The sequence below is a fragment of the Nannospalax galili genome, unplaced genomic scaffold (assembly GCF_000622305.1).
Source record: "Nannospalax galili isolate Female #2095 unplaced genomic scaffold, S.galili_v1.0 scaffold518, whole genome shotgun sequence".
NCBI lineage: Eukaryota > Metazoa > Chordata > Mammalia > Rodentia > Spalacidae > Nannospalax > Nannospalax galili.
In genome coordinates this window covers 4,229,050-4,243,794 of record NW_008342851.1, presented here as the reverse complement: position 1 = coordinate 4,243,794, position 14,745 = coordinate 4,229,050, and positions in this window count along the sequence as shown.

The following is a 14,745-nucleotide window of genomic DNA, read 5'->3' as shown; positions in this document are numbered from 1 at the left end:
TGTAAATCAACTGAGTCTGGGGTCCAGGGTCCAGGAAGGAGGTTTACAGCACTTCAATTCTTAGCATTTCAACTAGGTTAATCATCCATGTGTGGTAGATACAAATCAGGCAGAACAGGCAAGCTTAGCAAGTAAATCTAAATCAACATTTTAAACAGAGTTTTCTATCAAAATGCAGAGTTCTTACAGCATTCATCAAGGTATTTCATTTTTTTTCCCAACACCATCTAAGGTCATAGCTGACTCAGTCAAGCAGTTCTGCACTGTCCTCCCTGCCTGCACTGCCATGGTGAACATGGGGGGATAAAGTATCAGCGTGTATCTGGGAAGCATCTACACTTGGGCATCTTTTTAATGCTCTGATTATGTAACTTTTCTGAGTTGTGTTTATTTACAGAAAACAAAAACAGTGATAAAGAAATCAGAAGACCAAGAGGTTTGTGGTTGAATTTTAGAGTTGCCCAACTTTTACTGGCCAATAGTCCTACAGGGCCAAATTAATTTACAAGAGTAATAAATCTTTTCAGAAGCCAATTTTTTTTCTTTATTCTCTGTATGAAACTGCCAATATCATGAACAGAAAGGGAGGACCACGAGAGAAAGAAAATGGTGTTGAGTGGTGTTTGCATTAGCCTAAAGCCGCAATGTGGGCATGACCAGCTGAGCTCAAGGGACTTGGAGGGATCCATACTGTATTTTGCATTCCTCATGTGTAATCATATTGCCAAAGACAAACTACCTCATCATTTATTGTAAATAACATTTCCCCAGACCTACCATAAAGTTTCTGTGATGTATTGTCTTCCAGTTGCAATAAAAATTACTGAGTTGCAAAAAAAAAAACCAACCCTATCTTTCACCTTATACAAGAGTCAACTACAAATGGATCAAAGACTTCAATGTGAAGTGTGAAACTCTGAAACTGTTAGAAGAAAACATTGGCAACAACCTACAAGATATAGGTGTTGGAAAGGATTTTCTAAACCAGACATCAACTGCTCAGGAAACAAGGTCAAGAATCAACAAATGAGACTTCATTAAACTAAAAAGCTTCTGTACATCAAAAGAAGCAACCAAGGAAGTAAAGAGAAAACCCACAGGATGGGAGAAAATCTTCACCAGTTACACGTCTGACAGAGGTTTAATATCCATAATATATAAGGAACTCAAAAAACAAAGACTCAAGAAATGAAGTAACCCAATAAAAAGATGGGCTAATGAGCTGAACAGAGAGTTCTCAAAAGAAGAAATAAGGATGGCTAAGAAGCATCTTAAAAGATATTCAACATCACTGGTAGTTAGGGAAATGCAAATTAAAACCACTTTAAGATTTCATCTTACCCTAGTCAGACTGGCTAAGATCAAGAGAACGAATGATACCAAGTATTGGAGAGGATGTGAAGAAAGGGGAACTCTCATCAACTGCTGGTGGGACTGCAAACTTGTTCAACCCCTATGGAAAGCAATGTGGAGAACTCTTAAAAAACTACAAATGGCCGGGCGTGGTGGCACACGCCTTTCACCCCAGCACTCGGGAGGCAGAGGCAGGAGGATCTCTGTGAGTTCAAGGCCAGGCTGGTCTACATAGTGAGTTTCACGACAGCTGGGGCTACAGGAAGACCCTGTCTCAAAAAGACTAAAAAAAAAAAATTACAAATGAACCTACCATTTGACCCCATTATACCACTCCTTGGTATATACCCAAAGAACTCATCCTATTGCAGAGACACTTGTACATCCATGTTTGTTGCTGCTCTTTTCACAATAGCTAAGAGATGGAAGCAACCTAAGTGTCCCTCAACTGATGAGTGAATAATGAAAATGTGGTTCATTTGCACAATGAATGTGTTAAATATGGATCCTTATATTTACAGACAATTATGCCAGTATCCACTCATCGAAGAAGCTTCTTTTGCAACAGAGACTATTACAGAGTTCCACAACTGGTCACACACAGATTGTCTGTGAATTTCTCAAGTCTAAGTGATGCATCTACAATGCAACCTCTACACCTAAAGCTCATGGCAAGGGTAAGGAACCAGGGAGGTAAACGTAAAGAAAGAATCTGAAAGAGAAGAACAGTAGGAAACAGGAGTTAATAAGGGAGATATGGATAAAAATAGGATTATTTTAAGGCGGAGGGGAGGAAAGATTATATAAGGAACCTTGGGGATAAAGGGGAAGAAGGGGCTCAAGAGAGGTGGGACCATAGGAGAAGGGTATTATTAAGGGTGAAATGGGAAAAATGGGGGCATCTTAAATGGGGAAACCATGGTGGAAGGGTTAGACAATGTGAGAGATAAATAATGCCTAGCTAGTTTTTAAAAACCAGAGGGAACCATATTAGTCCAACAACCTACTTACAAATTATACATACAACTAGAACAAGGAATATATCTGTCTAGGCAAGGTTTATCTGAGAATGTTTGGTCTTTGCCCAAGATTTATCTACATGGCATATGGTAATTAAAAGTACCAGATTGGTGAAACTAACCTTCTTGGATGTTTAACAGCCATACTTTGAGGCCTATACTAATTTGGTCAGAGGGACATAAAGGACAGTTTTTGTACCTTGTCCTCATAGGTCATCTAAGTTCCAGGGGACTATGAGCACCTCTCAAAATGTCCTTGAACTGTGGTAAGTCACCTGTCCTCTTGATCAAGGAGGCCATGGAGATCCAACCAGATGGTCTTGAACCAGTGTCCAGTCTACAAAGAGGAGGGTCAACTCAGAGGAAACCTCTCATTCATGCTTCCAAGTGAAGCCAGCCACAGTCGAGCAGGACCTTTGACTTATCTTGACATAGATGGAACTGGTATAAGAAAGGAGCCAGGGACTCCTACCAAGGCCATGTGATACCTAAGGATCAGATCCTCAATCAACCTTAAATGTAAAAATAAATTGATTTATTTGGGCCAACTGAAGAAAACACCAGACAGGAGATACCTTCGTTTGAGTTGTTGGCCAGGGTGGCCCAAGAGATTCCCAGACAGTAACCCAGCATAGAACTGGGAAAATGAACAACAGACCCCAATCTTATTTAAAAGAATATTGGCAATAGCTTGCTGCTAGATGAGGAAGAGCTGATCTTCCTAAAACAAGGATCTCTAGATAGGCTGACTAGATTCAGCAGATGGACAAGCACTGGGGAACAGCTGGGGGCACTGACAACACAGTGGACAGTAACAGGGATGACAGCATCTATGGGCTCCAGTGGGGGTAGGGGAAGGCTGTGGAAGGGTGCCATTTGGGAAGTGGGCATATAGATGAATAAGATTGTTTGGGATGTTCTGTGTGAAATACACACACAAAAATCAACAAATAAAAAAATGAGTTATATTTGAGGAGGAAGCATAAAAATCTACTTCTTGTTAATTAGTAGAGGTGATAAACATTACCATTGAAATCTACCTGATAACTTTATATCCATACTCAGGTCCGAAGGATCCGAATGTAACTTCTGTGACTAGTCATAAATCAGATACATAGAGATTAGAGACACATATGTAAACATCTGTTAGTAGCATTAAAAATGAGTCTATCTGTAGGAAACAGTATATTTTAAAATGAAATGGAGATCTTTTTTAAAGGATAAAAACTCATTCAATTTTATGTCTTACAGGGTTTATACTGAGTTCAATATTGTATAACTGTATTAATTCAACTGTGAACCTAAAAATTTACAGCCACTTTTGAAAGATGTATCTTTGCTCTGGAAATTGTTATTGAATATGTTAAAGCTGAAATGAAATGCTTCTTCTAATCATGTGGTTAGTTTTAAAAAAAAATGATGTTGGCTGCAGGTTTTTTGTATACAATCTTAATTACAGAGAGGTATCTTCCCTCTAGTATAATCCCCCCACCCCCACCGCTCCCCCCTAGGGCTTTTATCTTGAAGGAATACTGGATTTTGTCAGAGCTTTTTTTCTGTATCTATTGTGAGTATCATATGATTTTCGTCTTGAAGTTCATTTATATGTAGGTTGATGCACCTGTATTGTGCAATGCCCACGGAGGAGAGAAGAGGGTGTGAGATGCACTGGAACTGGAATTAGGGATGGTTGATAGCTGCCATGTGGGTGTTGGGAATCAAACCCAGTTCCTCTGCAAGAGCAGTCAATGCTCTTAACTTCCAAACCACCCCTGCAGTCCCGGAAGACCTTTTTTTCTTTCTTTTCTTTCTTTCTTTCTTTTTTTTTTTTTTTAAATATATGCCTGCATGTGGTTTGCAAATATTTTACTGAGAATTTTTACTTCTCTGTTCCTTAGTTATACTAGCCTGTAGTTTTCTTTGTTGTTGTTGTTGTGTCTTTACCTGGTTTTCGTATTAGAATAATTTTGGCTTCAAAGGAGTGTGAGAGTTCTCCTTCTGTTTGTATCTCTGAATAATTTAAGCAGTATTGGCTGTAACACTTTTTTGAAGGTCTGATAAAATTCTGCTGTGAATCCATCTGGACTTGGGCTTTTTTAGTTGGTAGCATTAAAAATGAGTCTATCTGTAGGAAACAGTATATTTTAAAATGAAATGGAGATCTTTTTTAAAGGATAAAAACTCATTCAATTTTATGTCTTACAGGGTTTATACTGAGTTCAATATTGTATAACTGTATTAATTCAACTGTGAACCTCTTCTTTAAGTTGTTGACCTCTTCTTCTTTGGTGATTCAGTTGAATCTAGAAATTCATCCATTTCTTTTAGATTTTTAAATTTAACGAATTACACATTTTTGAAATATCCTCTTAGAATGTTCTGGATTGTATTACTGTTTCTATTGTCTTATTTATTATGGGTCTGTTTAAATTGTTGATCTCTTCTTGGTTTAATTTTGGTGGTTTGATTGAATGTAGAAATCCATCCATTTATTTTAGATTTTCTAATTTAATCGAGTATACATTTTGAAGTATTCCCTTAGAATGTTCTAGTTCTGGGGCTTGAGATATGGCTCAGCACTTAAGAACACTGGCTGCTCTTGGAGAGGACCTAGGTTCAATTCCCAGGACCCACATGGTGGCAAACAAGATCTGTAACTCCAGTCCCAGGGTATTCAATACCCTCTTCTGACCTCCATGGGCATTGCATGACATGGGTGCACTTACATATATGCAGGCAATACACTCATACACATAAAATAAAAATAAATATTTTTTAAAAAGAATGTTCTGGATTTCTTTGGTATCTGTTGTAATGTTTCCCTGTTTACCTCTGATTTTGTTGATTTGAGACTGCTTTTTCTTTCTTTTGGTAAGGTGGGATAAAGGTCTATCAATCTTGTTCATCTTTTCAGTGAACCAGCTGTTAGAGTCATTGATTTTTTTGTTTCTACTTCATTGATTTCTGCTATGATTTTTATTATTTCTTTTTGTCTGCTGGGTTTGGGCTTGGTTTGCCCTTGTTTTTCCAAACTTTCGAGTTCCATCATTAAGTCATTTCTTTGTGCTCTTTCTGATTTTTAATATGAGTACTTGGAGCTATAGATTTCCCTCTTAGGATTTTTTTATTGTGTTCCAGATATTTTGTTATATTGTTTTCATTTTCATTTAATTCAAGAAATACTTTTATTTCTCTCTTGATTTCTTCTTTGGCCCACTCATCAATCAGTAATGTGTTGTTTAATCTTCATGACTTCATATAGTTATTAGAGCTTCTTTGGCTATTGATTTTAAGCTTTATTGCACCATGGTCAGATAGGATACATGGAATTATTTCATTTTAAAAATATTTGTTGGGGTTTTTTTTTGTGTCCTAGTATGTGGCATATTTTATAGAAACTTCCATAGGCTGCTGAGTAGAATATGTATTCTTTGATGCTTGAGTGGAATAGTCTGTAGATATTTGTTAGGTCCATTTGATGATTCTCTGCTTATTCTTGGTCCAGATGACCTGTCTATTAGAGAAACTGGGCATCATAGTCACCTTCTATTTACTGAATTGAAGTTAATTTGTGTCTTGAAGCCCAATAGCATTCTTTTTTTATGAAATTGGGTGCACCAAGGATTTGTTGCATATATATTTATGACTGTAATGTCTTCTTGGTTGATTGTTCCTGTGATCAGAGTGTAGTGACCTTCTTTATCTCTTCTGTTTACTTTTAGTTTGAAGTCCATTTTGTCAGATATTAGGATAGCAATGCCTGCTTGGTTCTTGGTCCCAATTTCTTGGAATATTTTTTCCACCTTTTCACTTTAAGGGGATGCCCAACCTTGAAGGTAAAATGAATTTCTTAAAGGCAATAAAAACATGGATTTTGTCTCTTAATCCATTCAACTACCCTGTGTCTTTTGACTGGGGAGTGGAGGCCATTGATGCTTAAAGTTATTATTGAAAGATGTGTGTTGGTTATTGTCATTTTGTTTTCTGTTTGTGTTCTTAGTCCTATTTTGCATTTCTGTAATTATAGCTTCATTTGTTTTCTTTCTGTAGCCTCTTGGGTATGGTTAGCATTTTCTTCAGTCCACCAGGTTGCTTCCAGTACTCTCTGTAGGCTTGGTTTTGTGGACATGAATTATTTCAGCCTGTTTATATCATGGAAGATTTCTCTTTCTTCTTCGACAATGGCCAAGAGTTTTGATGGATAAAGCAGTCTGGATTGGCATCTATGGTCATTTAGAACTCTGCATACATTGCTCCAGGTTTTTCTGGCTTTTAAAGTTTGATTGAAAAGCCAGCTGTTGCTCTGCTGCATCTTTCTTTATATGTAACTTATTTTTCTCATGCAGCTTTCAATACCCTCTCTTTGGTCTGTATGTTTAGTGTTTTTACTGTGATGTGCCTTGGGGAGTTTCTTTTCTTGTTCTATTTTGTGTTCTTTATGCTTCTCATATTTGTGTGTGTACATCTTTCTTTAATTTAGGGATACTTTCTTCTATAATTCTATTGAAGTTCCGGTCAATAGCATTAACTTGATCTTCTTGTCCCTCTCCTATGCCTATAATTCATAGATTTTCTTAATTCATGGTGCCCTACAGCTTCTGCACAATCAATTCCTGGTGTTTTTTTCCCCTCAAGTTTTCTTTTTTTTTTTTTTTTTTTTGCTTGAGCAGTCCAGTTCTCTGACTTTGTTTTCAAGTCTTGATAGTCTGTTTTCTTCTTGAATTGTTCTGCTTATAAGCCTTCCCCTTCTTTTCTAATTGGGTTATTGAGATTTTTAAATTCTATCTTCATCTCAGCTTGAGTTCTTTTCAATATTTCCATCTCTTTCCTTAATTCACTTTTCAAATCCTGCATGATCTTTGTTACTTCATTTAGCCTGTAGGTAGGTGCACTTGTATAGTGCAGAAAACATTATCTTGTTTTATTAATATATTTGTATTTTTGCAATGTGACCTGGGCTTATTGACTTCCTTTTTTTGGTTGTGTGTCTGATATGAAATTTTAACATCATCAGAGAAGCTTCTTATTACACTAGATAGAAATTAAAAAGAGACCCACAACTGGTCAATGTGCAGAAAATAAGAAACTTGGAGGGCTCGGTCCTAAATGGGCATCTATATCACACCCTTTCTCTCACAAGGCTCAGAGATCATTGTAGAAGAGGGGAGCAAAAAGATTGTAAGAGGCAGAGGTAATGGACACCTGCAATGAAACAGTATTTGCTAGACAAGACACATGCACACAGGAACTCACAGCAGCTGTGACAGCATGTGCAAGACCTGCACAAGATCAAGCCAGGCAAAATCCCTGCATGGATAAGAACTCATAAAGTTCCACCTCTCTCTGAGGAGCTATTGGAAATTGATAGCTGCTGGGGAGGAAAAGCCACTGTTCTTCAGGGATGCAGGCTTTGAGAAGTTATCCATGCTCCACTAGATGGTCCTACATCCATACACATATAGGCATCACTAAGTGGATTCAGTACTTTATAAAAGAGCACATGAAGGTGGGAGGGAAAAGCTGGGGGGACAAACAGAGGAGGGCCTAGAGGGGAAGGGGTAGATTTGATCAAAATATATTACATGCATGTATGAAATTCTCAGCCAACAAAAAACTAAAAAGATTATTAGATTAAATTATTTGTGGGGTTTTTTGTGCATATATGTGTGTGTAAGTGAACATGTACATGTGGGTGCATGTGTAGTTGGGTGTCTGCCTCAACTGTTCTTCACCTTACTTCTTGAGATAAGGAGATAAGTGTTCTTCTGTTCTCTCACTGAACCTACAGCTCACTGATTCTGCTAGATTGTCTGGCTAGCACACACTACAGATTCTCCTGTCTTCATCTCCCCAGCTCTGGGATTACAAGTGTTCATCCCTGTGCTAAGATTATAAGTGGGTCCTGTGGTTCAGAAGAAGGTCTCTGTGCTTGCACAGTGAGTACTTTATCAAAGATGCCATCTCTCATCTCTCCAGCCTCAGGTTTTTACTTTATTTATTTATTTATTTATTTGGTGTGTTTTGTTGGTTTTGTTGTTGTTTCTTTTGAGAAATAGTCCCATTTAGCCTATGCTGACCTCCAACTTGCTATGCAGCCAAGGAAAACCTTGAATTTCTGATCCTCCTGCTTCCACTGTGCTGGATTACAGGTGTGTACCACTATGCCTGGTTTTATACAGGTCTGGAGATCAAACCCAGGACTTCATGCATGCTAGGCAAGCACTTTATGAACTGAGCCATATCTCTAACCCTAAACTAGGTTTTGTTTTGTTTTGTTTTGTCTTTTTGAGATACGGTCTCCCTGTAGCCCCACCTGGCCTGAAACTCACTTTATAGACCAGGCTGGCCTTAAATTCATAAAGATCTGCCTGCCTCTGCCTCCAGAGTGCTGGGACTAAAGGTGTGCACAAGCACACCCGGCCCTATACTAGATTTTTTAAATCTAACTATCTAACTGTAAAAGAGATACACCTTAAATTGTAGAGCATAGAAAGAATAAAGGTGAAAGGAAAGAAAAAGACATCGAAAGAACAGAATCTGGATGCCTATGTTAATAATACAGCAGAGTGAGTGTAAGGCAGAAAGTCCTAATACAGATAAAGAGGGCTGATCTTCGAGAAAGATCTTACAATTCTAAATTTGCTTCATATCTAGGCTGAAGATATTAAAGCCAAAATAGAACTATAAGGAAAATAAATATATAACAGAAATATATGTATTTATTTTTGTGGTGATGGGGGTTGAGCCACAACCTCTGGGTGTTGGTGATGGTCTATGTTCTGATCTGGTTGATTTTTTAATTGCACTTGAATAACAAATTTTCAGTAACTGAGAAGCTTATTCACATTGGTTTATACTTTTTTTTATTGTTTTTATTTTATGTGTATGCATGTGAAGGAGAATGCTCTGGATCACAGTGCAGCTCCTGAGCCTGCCTGTGTCCCTGGCCAGTGGGTCTCAATAAAGCAGCTAAGTTTTCTTGAGTCTCAGTGTCTGAGTGGTCAATTCAGGGAATTCTTCGGACCCTGAACATTTTGGGGGCTCATCGGGTATTCCCTAAAAGACCCCCAGTCTGTTTTCCTGTCTTTTTTGTTCTCCGTTTGGTGCCCAGCGCCATCAGATCTGGTTTCTCCCATGGTGAGTCTGTTTTGATTTCTGTTCTGGGTGTCTGGACTTCTGGGGGCTCAAGGGAGAGAAACTGGATACAGTATTACTCTCTGAACCTGAGGATGGGGGATGCCCCGCCCCTTCATTTGAATGGTTGACCGCTTGTGCCCTCAGGGCCTTCAGTGTCAACCCTAATTGCTCTCACAGTGAATCTCTGACACGCAGCACTTTTGTTCTGTGTCAGTCAAGTCTTGAATGGATCTGCCCGATCTGTTTCTTGTTTGTCTTTATTTGGGTATAATCCTTTTCTTTTCCATCATGGGTCAATCCCCTCCATCTGAAGACACTCCCCTTGACTTAATTCTTTCTCATTTTAAGGATTTCCAGAAGGTGGCTGCAATCTCTGGAGACACTGTCTATTCAGGGAAATTCTATACCCTTTGTTCTCTCAAATGGCCTTCTTTTGATGGTGACTGCCCCCACCCACACACTGGGTCCTTTGATGTTAACAAACTTTCTTCTGTTCAGGCTGTGATCTTTGGAAACCCACTACACCCTGACTGGGTATCCTATATTATGGCCACTCCTTACTCCCCCCACACATATTACAACCCCTGCCATCCTTCCCCTCCATGCTATGGCCCTGCTGGATTCCTCTGGCTGCAGTTTTCTTTATTACAAAATGCTCCTTTCTCTGAAAAACCCCAGGCTTTAATTGGGCTCAAGGAGACTATCTTTCTTACCAGCCCACTGGGATGATGTCTAACAACTCCTTCTCACCCTCTTCACCACTGAGGAATGCACCTGGATCCTCTCCATGGATACCAGCTGAAAATGGCTGATTTACTGAGGATCCTGAGGTGATCAAGGAAATTTTCCCTTGCTGTCGCCCAGATTGGGATCCCAACACCCCTGCAGGTAGGGAGTCACTCAGACTCCATTGCCAGATTCTTATGGGGGGGCATCTCTAGGCCACTGCAAAAAGGCCTACAAATTTGTCAAAAGGTTTTGCAGGGACAGACAGAGGCTCCAGCACAGTTCCTGGAGAGGCTTATGGAGGCCTACAGGGCTTACACTCCTATTGATCCTGTGGCATCAGAAAAATCAATGAGCAATAAACATCGCCTTCGTGACCCAGTCTGCTCCTGGTATCCATAAGAAATTGCAAAAGTTGGAAGGCTTCAAAGGTAAGAGTGTCTCTGCATTGCTTGAAATTGCCCAAAAAGTCCAGGGTACAAACATGAGGACCTGAGTTTGAATCCCTGGTGCCCATGTCAAAGCCTGATACAGTCCCAACAGTCTCTAACCATATCCCAGGGGTCTGGGATAAGAGTTCAGTGACCAGCCAGTTTAGCCAATCCATGAGCTCTGGATTCAATGGGAGAGCCTGCCTCAAAAGATAAGGCAGGAAGTGATGCGAGAAGACATCACCAGTAAACCTGTGGCCTCACAAGAGTGGACACACATACACTATGCATACAAGCACATAGTACTCAGAAAAAATATTTAAAAATAATAAAGTAAAATAAGTAGAGAGAAAAACTGTTTTAAGTTTATGTGATTCAAACTTCTCACGACTTGATAAGCATTTTCTTCCTTAAAAATTCTGCAGCGAGGGGCTGGAGAGGTGGCTCAGCGGTTAAGAGCACTTAACCTCTGGTCTTGCAAGGGACCCAGGTTCAACTCCCAGCACCCACATGGTGGCTACGAATGGTCCTTGACTCCAGTTCCAGGGCATCTGAAGCCCTCTTCTGACCTCTGTGGCATTGCATGGCATGGGTGCACTCACATACATGCAGGCAATACACTCATAAAATAAAAATAATAAATAAAATATATTTTAAAATATTCTGGGGTGATTCTATTTTGAATAAGAGAAAGATCAAACTGAGGGGTCAACCATGTAGCTCTTTTCTCTCTGGTTATAGTTGACTTTATAGAAACTGACATTTTAAAGCATAAAATGTTTATCCACTTACTTGGGAAACTACTTAGCATGTTCCTTCCGAGGATCATCTCCTTCCGAATTTCCTAAGCATCCACCACAGGAGAAACACCGTACAGTGTCCCTTTTACCTACAAATGAAGGAAAGCATTCTGACTGACCAGCAGCACCAGGTATGTCCCTGCAGGTGACAGATTTTTTTCAGAACAAGACAGACTCCAGCACGCTTGTTCTCCCATGCCACCTCTGGCTGAATCTCCATCTATAGTCCCACTACCCTAAATGACCAGTTCTGAACTCTGGACCTCCATTCCCCAGCATGGCCACCCTTCATATGCACAGCCCAGGGCCTGACATGCTAGGTAAGTGATGCAGCACTGAGATATGCCCTCAGTCCAAAGCAGGCATTTTTTAAAAAAAGAAAAAACTTTATTGAGAATTTCATACATGTATAGGGTGTTTTAATCAAATCCACGCCCACTCCCTCCCCTCCAGCTCCTCCCATATCTCCCTATCACTGTTTTCTGACAACTTCGTATACTTTCTCTTTCTTTTTCTTTCTTTTTTCTTTCTCGTCCTTCCTTACTCCTTTCTTTCTTCTTTCTTTCTTTCTCTCTCTTTCCTTCCTTCCTTCCTTCCTTCCTTCCTTCCTTCCTTCCTTCCTTCCTTCCAAATGGGGCTTTTTGCTACTCTAACATTGCTCCCTCTGAAGAGGTAACCCTAAAATCTTTTAGAGATTAGATAAGAGCTTCCAAATACTTTTGACATTTTTGGTCTTTGGAACAGAGCATGTTGCTAAGAGGCCCAAGGACAGTTTGACCTTTAGCCAAGAAACTGGCTACTCTTTTTTCGGCTCTTTTTACCCTAACTGCGGAGCCAATTCCTACCTCCTATTTTTATCACACCATCCTCTGAGCGGTTACTCAAATTATCGATGGGGAATCAGGACACAGACCACTCTGGCTTCTGTGCTGAACAGGGACGCAGGATGAGGCATTTGGAGTAACCTTCAGTAGGTCTGTTTAAAAGACTCCCAAATTTCATAATTCTTATCTGTAGGGAGAAAAGAAGGTTCTTAACTGGTGAATAGGGGATGTGATGGAGAAGTAAAGGCAAGAGTAGTTAGCATGACAAGTTCTAGACAGGGAACCAGAAAAAAGTCAGAACAGGGCAAATTTCAAATGTTCATATGAGAGTCCATTGGGATTTCTTGACAAGAGCTTCCAAAAGCATCCCTCTATTGGGTTCCTCCTCGTTTTTCTTTTGTCTACAAAGGCTGGACTCAAGAGTGAAGGACTCAGGATCTGTTTTCAAGCACTTTGATAGCTGTTGGAGTGGCTAGAATCAGTGTCAGTGCCTTCTCAAAGGCTTCTAGATAGGGGGAGAAAACAAATTTATTCACCATTTTAGAACAATAGTGAGTTGTCTCCCTTAGCTACAGGCAGGCACTACAGTATTGCAAGCCAGTATTTGAAGTCTTACATCTGAGCAGCAATTTCTAAAGCAGGTATTTTTTTAAGGTTCACATTTACAGAAAAATCTTTTATTTTGTATGTATGGAAAACTGATGATGCTATATCAATGTATATTAAAGAGAAATAAATTGTTAAAGTTGAAATTTAATGACATACAATAACACAGTTAACAAATGAGTGATTAACAAAATTTTTAATTATTTTTTTTTATTTTATGTGTATGAATATATTGTCTACATGTATGTAAGTGCACCCCGGTCCTGCAATGCCCAGGAAGGACAGAAGAGGACGTTGGATCCCCGGGAACTGGAGTTATGGATAGTTGTTAGCTGCCATGTGGGTGCTGGGATTTGAAACCGTGTGTTCTGCAAGAACGGCCAGTGCTCTTAACTGCTGAACCAGCTCTCCAGACCCCAACAAAAATATTTTTTTTTAAAAAAGGAGCCTAGGGGTTGGGGATTTAGTTTACCGGTAGAGCGCTTGCCCTAGGAAGTAAAGCACAAAAAAGGCACCTAAACTTTAAACTCCACAGAAGCACTCCAGACAATGGTTTCCCTACCTGTAAAGACAAAGCCAGCCGCTGACAGTGCACGTGGGGATGTCCCGTGGGCATAAAATGGCCAGTTCTGGAAGGACTCCAGTCTGGCCTCCTCTTCCAGGAACCTGGCTTTGCCCCCTCTCAGCATCTTCTCTGGACTCCTGACCCTCACGTCATACTTGCCAATGTTACCCACGTCTTTGCCCAAAAGGAACTCGCACTCTGCACGAAATTTCTTGTGTTTTCCTATGGGAAGTCTCCTGAGGCTGGTACGAAAGAGGATTAAGCTACAGCAGAAACACTGAACCCCAGATTTCACCCCGGTGAAGTAAAACCCAGCAGCCACCATGTCTTGCGGCGTCCACGATCTGAACGTGTCATAGGTGACAAAAGTCTTTAATCGCTTTGCTTCGCTGCGCATCTGTGCGTTAAAGCCTTTCTGCATTCTCATTCGGTCTTTATGCTGTTTTTCTTCATTTCTCTTTCAATTTAACTGTGTCAACACCAAGAAGAAGAGAAAGCTCAGGGAGAAGATCATAATCACCCTCGAAAAATCCTCTCCTCTGAGGCCTCCCCCGTGGCGCCATTTTCTAAAAAGGAAAGAAAAGCAAATGATTGGTAATAAAAATGCTCTTGTTAAAGAGCATGAAATCAGGGGCCATGAGATGGTTCAGCAAGTAAAGGCACTTGCCAATAATCCTGAAGACCTGAGTTCAATCCCCAGGACACACATTGTGGAAGGAGAGAACAGACTCCCCCAAGTTGTCCTCTGACCTCCACATCCATGTAGTGACACTGCACAACCATATACACACACAGATAAACAAATCAATATAATAAAAAACCTAAAATACAGAACATATTCTCAGTCTCTGAAGAAGGCAGAAATTGAAGAAATGTCTGGACTGTCAAGACAAAAAGAAAGTTGTTTGGGAAATCATAAAACATCAGTGTTTATCCACTTAGCCTAGAAAAGTTGCTAGGCACCTACCTGTGTGTCAAGCAAGAGAATGGGCCAGGCCTTGAAGACCAGGAACAGACATGACAGATAGTCCTGCCTCCATAACACCTTCAAATGACCTTTTCCTGGCTTACTTGTTTAATTGTTGTTTTTCTGAGACAGAGTCTCGCTTTGTTGTCCAGTCTGGCATAGAACTTGCGGTTGAGGCATATGTCCACAGGAGATAGCTTAGCCTAATACTTTTTAGGTTTTGGTTATTCCCTCCCTCCACCATCCCCTCTCCAAACAATGTACTAACTCCTTTACCAGCACATAATACATATAAAAACCCTTTCTTCAGATTCCAG